The sequence below is a fragment of the Dioscorea cayenensis genome, chromosome 18 (assembly GCF_009730915.1).
Source record: "Dioscorea cayenensis subsp. rotundata cultivar TDr96_F1 chromosome 18, TDr96_F1_v2_PseudoChromosome.rev07_lg8_w22 25.fasta, whole genome shotgun sequence".
Lineage (NCBI taxonomy): Eukaryota > Viridiplantae > Streptophyta > Magnoliopsida > Dioscoreales > Dioscoreaceae > Dioscorea > Dioscorea cayenensis.
In genome coordinates, this window is record NC_052488.1 from 2,879,417 (window position 1) to 2,886,864 (window position 7,448).

Here is a 7,448-nt window from a genome sequence, read left to right on the forward strand (position 1 = left end):
TGCAATGGTTCTCCCAATAATTAAAAGCCCTGGATAAGATGGAGCTGAAATTTGGTTGCTTTCTTTTGAAGACATAATTACAAAGTTCCTTCCAGATGATCCAAACAGTAATTGCAATCTGAGCCTTGAGTTGATTACAAGCACTCCTATTTCTTTCATTATAAAATAACCACCTACCTGAACATAAAAATTTAAATCAAGTGGGTTTAAATTCATCCATGTAAGCATTTGTGTCTACCAATGGAGAGTTTTTGAGCACCACCAGATGAGATGAGTCATAGTTTCTTCTTCTAGACCACAAAAAGGACAACTAGTAAAGGTACCAATGTTAAGATTGTAGAGATAGGAACCAGTGGGCAACTTGTCATGGGCTAGCCTACAAATAAAAGTTTTGATACGGAGAATAACATTTAGCTTCCAAATATGATCCATCCTTTCCAAGTATCCATTGAATCATAAAAAGAATTGATGTGATCATGAACAGTAGAAGAAATAGTAGCCTTATGAGTAGGAGAGGCCCAGACCCACAATTTATCATTTGCATCCATAAGATTGAGATTTGAAATTGCATTAAGATCCACAGAGTTACAAAAGATATTTCTCAGAAAATCAGTGCTAAGAGAGTTGTTTGCAACAAAGTCTTTAAAGTGAAAATTTTCAAGATTGACATCCATGTTTAAGAAAGTGGGCTTATGAGAGATAGGAAGTTCAAAATCCAGGGGTCTTTCCACCAATCTAGGCTATCTGTGTTTGAAGAGAAGATCTTCAAATTGGTTTTGATGAAATCAGTGGTTTTGCAAATAGATTTGAAGAACCAAGAAGCATAAGCATGCATGGAAAAATTCCAAGGATGCCAATCACAATGCTTATCTTTAAAAATATCCACCCAAATCTTATTCTCTGAATTAAGGATAACAAAACTGTTTTTGTCCATAAGAAAGTGTCTAACAAGTATAAGATTTATAATTCTAAGCCCCCCCTCCCCCTCCTCAGATTTTTTTTTGTGTATTAAGGGCCCAACCAACAGAGTGGAAACCACTATTATTGGCACCATAATCCCAGGAAAGTTCCTAGCGAGTTTGGAAATAGAGTCTAGGATAGAATTTGGAAGGTGCATGACTGAAAGGATATAGTTAGGAATGGCAAAGATGGTGCTATTGATTAGGACAATGCGACCGGCTAAAGAAAGCTATGAATGATTCCAGGAATGAATAGCCGATTGGACTTTATTAAGAAGGAAGTTCAAATGATTTATAAGTAGCCTTTTGGGAGAAATTGGAGCACCAAGGTAAGTAAAGGGGAAATTTCCAATTCTAAATCCAAGAATTGAAGAGATAGAATTGGTAATTTTCCTATTACACCAGGTGGGGAGATAAATAGCAGATTTGGAAGTATTAGGTTTTCGTCTAGTTAGCTTGTGATAAATGTTAAGGCAAAGAAGAACATTTCTAGCATTTTTCCTGGAAGCTGAAGAGATTAAGATGATATCATTAGCGAACATTAGGTAGTTGAAATTTCTAGCAAGATTATTGTTAAAACCAGGAACAAGGTTGAGAATTAAAGCCTTTTTAAGAATAGCAGAGAGAGTTTGAGAGATGAGAATAAAAGGTAAAGATGATAGAGGATCACCATGTCTAACACCTCTACTACTATTGATCCAAGGAGATTGATGCCCATTAAAAATAAAGGAAAAGGAAGCTGAGATCAAAGTAGCGCGCATCCAAGATATCCAAATCGCAGTAAAAGCCATTTTCTGAAGGGTGGCAAAGATAGCTACCCACTCAACAGTATCAAAAGCTTTTTCAACATCGATTTCCAACATCATCCAAGGGGGTAGTGGAATCAAATTTGAGACTATGGGCTATTTCCTGGGCTGCAATTATATTATCATAAGTGCCATGCCCCAGAATAAACATAGATTGCTCAGGGCCAATAAGATTATGCATTACAGATTTTAAACGATTTGCCAAAAGTTTTGCTATAATTTTGTAACACACATTGCAGAGAGAGATTAGACGAAAATCTATCACTGAGATGGGGTTGTCTTTTTTAGGAATCAAAGTGAAAAAGGTTTTACCCTAGGAAGGGGGCATCGTAGGCGTAGTATTATAAAAAAATAGGAAATTGCTTTGAAAAGGTGATTTCCAATAATATTCCAATAAAAAAGTAGAATTCCACATTAAGGCCATCGGGACCAGGACTTTTTCCCCGGGGCATTGAGTTGAACGTTTGAAAGACTTATCTCATAGAGATAGGTCTTATCAAAGAGGCTCGATCCTCATCGCCTAACACAGGAAAATCATCCGGAATGGCTTTAATCATAGAATCCATTGTAAATTCCGAAGAAAACATCCAAAGATTTTTGTAATGACGGACAAAACAGTTTTCAATCTCTTTGATCAGTAAAGATAGTACCTGAGGGATCTTGGATTGACTTCATCTTATTTTTATGCCTGCTAATCTTGACGGAGCTATGGAAAAACACTTGAATTTTGATCTCCCTTTATAAGCTATTGAGTTCGAGCCAACTGACTCCAGTAAATAGTTTTTTGTCTGACGAGGGCTGCATGTCAATTTCGTAGGGCTCTAAGCCAAGTGATTCCCCAATCATCATTTGGCTTGGGGTGAACGTGTTTTGTGGCTGTGATTTCTTGTTCAATATTTTTGAGCTCTTCATCAATATGACAGATATTGGAGCTCCTCCATCTGCAAAGATTAAATTTAGTTCGAGCTATAAAATGAGTAAATGAGTGCATAGGAGAAGTTAAGGAGTTACAATTCCAGGCATTAGCAACACTGAAATGGCAACCAGCAAAATCCAGCCAAAAATTTTCAAATCGAAAGATCTTATTGGAGGAGGGAGAGGAGTCAAGCGCAGTGAGAAAAAGAGGAAAGTGATCGGATGTAATACGAGCAAGGTGTTGATTTGAGATTTGATTGAACTTGATAAACCAGTTAGAGTTGTGAAACGATTGAGTTATTCGTGGGGCGACCACGCGCGCCACTCACATTCTCACTCACCCCCACTTCTTTCTCTCATATATATATATATATATATATTCGAAGATATGTATTTTTTTAAGATATATGTATTATATTATTTTTTATTTTTACTTGATTTGATTGATTGATTTATTGTTATATATATTATATTTTATTTATTATTTATATATATTTAATTTATGTTAATTTATTATTATTATTATTATTATTATTATTATTATTATTTTATTTGATTTTATTTGATTATATATATTTTTATATGATTTCATTTTTTTATACTATAATTTTTTTTATTTTAAATTAATTTGATTTGATTTGATTTATCTTTTTTTTAATCTGATTTGCTTTGATTTTTTACTTAATTTGATTTGGTTTTATTTTATTTATATATGTTTTATCTTATTTGATTTTTTTAGCTTATTTAAAATTTTTATTAAAATTTTTATTCATTATATATATATATATTTGCCTCGTGATTTGTATTCATAGTTGATCTTGGGATTTGAGATCACCTCGAGATATGTGCTCTTGAGAGTTTGACATTTTGGATCGCCTTGCGATCTGCGCTCATGGGTGATCTTGAGATTTAAAATTTTTTAGATCACCTTGAGATCTGTGCTCTCGACTGATCTTGGAATTTGTGTATTTAGATCTCATCGAAATATGTGTTCTCGGCTGATCCTGAGATTTGAATATTTTTAGATCGTCTTGAAATCGGTGCTCTTAGCTGATCTTGAGATTTGAACATTTAGATCATCTCGAGATCAGTGCTCTTGGCTAATCTTAGGATTTTGGATATTTTGAATCGCCTTGAAATATGTGTTCTTGGCTGATTTAGATATTTGAATATTGTTAGATCATCTCGAGATCTGTGCTCTTGACTGATCTAGGGATTTAAATATGTTTGGATCGCCTCGAGATCAGTGCTCTTAGCTGATCTTGAGATTTGAACATTTAGATCACCTCGAGATTGGTGCTCTTGGCTAATCTTAAGATTTTGGATATTTTGAATCTCTTGAAATATGTGTTCTTGGCTGATTCGGATATTTGAATATTTTTATATCATCTTGAGATCTGTGCTCTTGACTAATCTACGGATTTGAACATTTTTGGATAGCCTCAAGATTAGTGCTCTTAGGTGATCTTAAGATTTGAATATTTAGATCACCTCGAGATCGGTGCTCTATGCTAATCTTGGGATTTTAATATTTAGATCGCCTCATGATATGTATTCTTGGGTGATCTTGAATATATCCAAATATTATGAAATTTATTTATCTTATCCACATGTTGTCCTAATTTGATTATGATTGGGTCATATGTGGTTTTAAAATTTTAATTTGATTTGTATTAGGACATGCAAAATTTTTTATATAAACAGATCCTTCATGAACTTAGCATACTTGGGCATCTATGAGAGAGCTTCTACTAGGGTGATGTTAATATGAAGTTGCTTGAAGATGCAGAGGAACTTCTTGAATTGGGCATCTTCCTTGTCTTGCTTGAGCCTGGAGAGATATGGTATTACAGGTTTATACTCAGGCCCTTTATGAATTGGAGATTTAAGGACATCTTCATCAAGTTTTCTCTCATTCTTTTTACTTGCATCTTCACTCAAGCTAGGGTCTTCCCAATGGCTACCCCATCATTGGAGGCACTTGGGCTTTCCTTGGCCCTTACTTCCAACTGTTTCCCACTTCTTAGTGTGACAGCCTTCAAATGTTCCCTCAGGTTGCTTTCAATGTTGCTTGGCAAACTACCAGAGGGTCGTTCTGATTGTGGTCTAGCAAGCTGTCCCACTTGGTTCTCGAGAGATTGCACAGATGTTTGAAGATTTCTCAACACTGTGCTTATCTCACTGAACTGTCCCCCATGCTGTGTTAACTGATTATTAATATTCTGAAATCTTGCCTCAGTATTAATCATTAACTTTGCCAACACATCTTCGGTGGTATATTTCCTTTCTTGTGGCTGTTGGGATTGAAACTGCAGACCTTGAGGTGGTGGTGGTCTTTTTTGTGACTGGCCTTGTTTCCAAGAGAAACTTGGATAGTTTTTCCATCCCGGATTGTAAGTGTTGCTGAAAGCATTTCCCTGACCTCTTGGTCCTCCATTGACATAATCTACTGACTCAGTTGGTGCAAGGGAGGTAATAAGAATGGGGCATTGGGTGGTTGCATGCCCATCACCACACGTTTAACATGACATCACTGCCTTAGGACTTGAGCCAGAACCCAACATGAACTGATCAAATCTCTGTGTCAAAGCTTTAACCTTAGCAACCAATGCATTGTTATTTAATGACATTCTTAGCCAAAGCATCCACTTTCGTAGCCAAAGCAGTAGTTTCATTCACCTCATACAACCCTGCTGCTCTTAGTGTCTTTTGCCTAGTGCTCCAATGACACTCATTGCTAGCCATATTCTCAATCAATGTTTCAGCTTCTTCAGGAAGTTTGTTGCTCAAAGAACCACCTGCTGCTACATCGATGAGCTATCTTATAGCATAATTCCACCCATTGCAAGCATCTGCACTCTCATCCATGCAGGGAATCCATGATGAGGGCACATGCGTAGAAGATCCTTAAACCGTTCATGTGCCTCAAATAGTATTTCAGTGTCCCCATACCTGAAGGATGAAATCTCCTGTCTCAGTCTCGCTGCCTTACTTGGGGGAAAATATCTAGCAAGGAACTTCTCCACCATGTCTTTCCATGTAGTGATGGAACTAGGAGCTAAAGAAGTGAGCCATCTGTATGCCGCTCCTCTCAGACTGAATGGAAATAATCTCAACCTAATGGCATCATCAGAAACTGAGTTAATCTTAAAGGTTGAGCAAATTTGGAGGAAGCAAGAAAGATGAGCATGTGGGTCTTCATCAGCTAACCCATCAAACAGCACTGAGTTTTGGATCATCCCTATTGTGCTTGCCTTGATTTCAAAGTTGTTTGCGGGACAGTAGGAACTTGCACACTGAATTCTTCCCCAGTGAATTGTAGCCTCTCATAATCAGATAAAGTCCTCCTTGGTTCAGCCATGACTGAGGATTCACTTTGTTAAACCTGAATCTCTTGTTGTCTTGAACTATCGGCTACTTCACTTAACCGTTGATGCAAAGATCATTCAATTTCGTCATCAGGCTCAACTAAATTCACTTGAGTCGCTCGTGTCATAAGATGGGTACCTCGCAAGATAATAAGAGTCAAGACTTAGGTATTGAAGAAAAAACAAGAAAAGAAAATGCAAATGAAGAAATGATGAGATATATACAAGAATGAAAACACAAAACAAAACAATGGTCAAATCAACACGCTTTAAGTTTTCCGAGTATTCCTTGTGGGTCGCCGGCAACGGCACCAAAAACTTGGTGTGTTGTGATCCCCAAGCGCACGGGTCACCAACTAATATCCCTCGTGTGAACACGAGAGGGTCGTATTCACAAGGGCCCGAGAAGCTACTCTTACTTCCTTTTTGCAATATTGTCTAACCAAAAAGTTCGAGTGTGAAAGAGATAAAACAAGAAAATAAGCTAAAATGCAAATAAAATGCTAGCAATGAAGGCATGATATGGGGGATAATCAAAGCAAGAAAGGGGTCACGAATAAGGATCCCCTCAGGGGCTACTAAAGTGCGGAGGATGATGGAACTAACATGCAATTGGCTAATTGGACCGAGAAAACCCTAGACTAGGTCAACCTGATGGTCTCGGCAATTGACCCCTAATCTGGTACGAGTATTGGCTACGGATTATCTTCTGCCCAAATCCTTCTACGATTGCAATGGAAATAGTATTTTTTCTCAAGCTAAGGTTAGAATACAAGCTAGTACTTAACCCTAGAGTTGGAGTACAAATACCCGATGGTCACGGTGTATTTATATGTATATCCCATCCAAGCTTGATGAGTTTAACAATACGGCAATGGTCATGCAACCTAGCATTACCTAAGAATTGATACACACAGTTCTCATGCATACCAAGGCATTCAAATATACCAAACATGGATCATAAACAAGCCAAAATTCAATAAATAGAACTAAACATCCATACAAGCACAAGTTCACCTCCAAGGTTCACCTACATCCGGTGACCTTGGGGTTTAGTTGTTCATAGTCACCAAATATAACAAGAAATCCATGCAAACAACCAAACAAAACATAAGAAACACTTCCTCAAAGAATGAAGGCCGGAGAAGATTCCAAAGACGCCACTCAAAGGTGTGGCTTCCCTTGTCTTCAACCTCCTCTAAACAAGCCCTAAGGATGGATCTTGCTCAAAATTGAGCTCTCCTTGTCAAATCCTCCGTAGAAATGCCCTCAAACCCTTCCTTCCTCCTCGGATGAACAATGGTGGTGATGAGCTCTAAGAAGGGGGTTCTCTCCTCCCAAAAGAAACCCTAACAATGCTTATAAAGGGGTGACCTCGGTCTTGCTTGCGGGTGGCCTCA

The 7,448-nt window shown here is 37.5% G+C and overlaps 1 non-coding gene across 1 annotated transcript; it reads left to right on the plus strand.

The window, feature by feature from the left end:
- The first annotated feature begins 5,554 nt into the window (after nucleotides 1–5,554).
- Nucleotides 5,555–5,661, plus strand: LOC120283133. Its single transcript, XR_005543134.1, has one exon. It is a non-coding gene; the product is annotated as a small nucleolar RNA R71 (small nucleolar RNA).
- The last annotated feature ends 1,787 nt before the right edge of the window (nucleotides 5,662–7,448 follow it).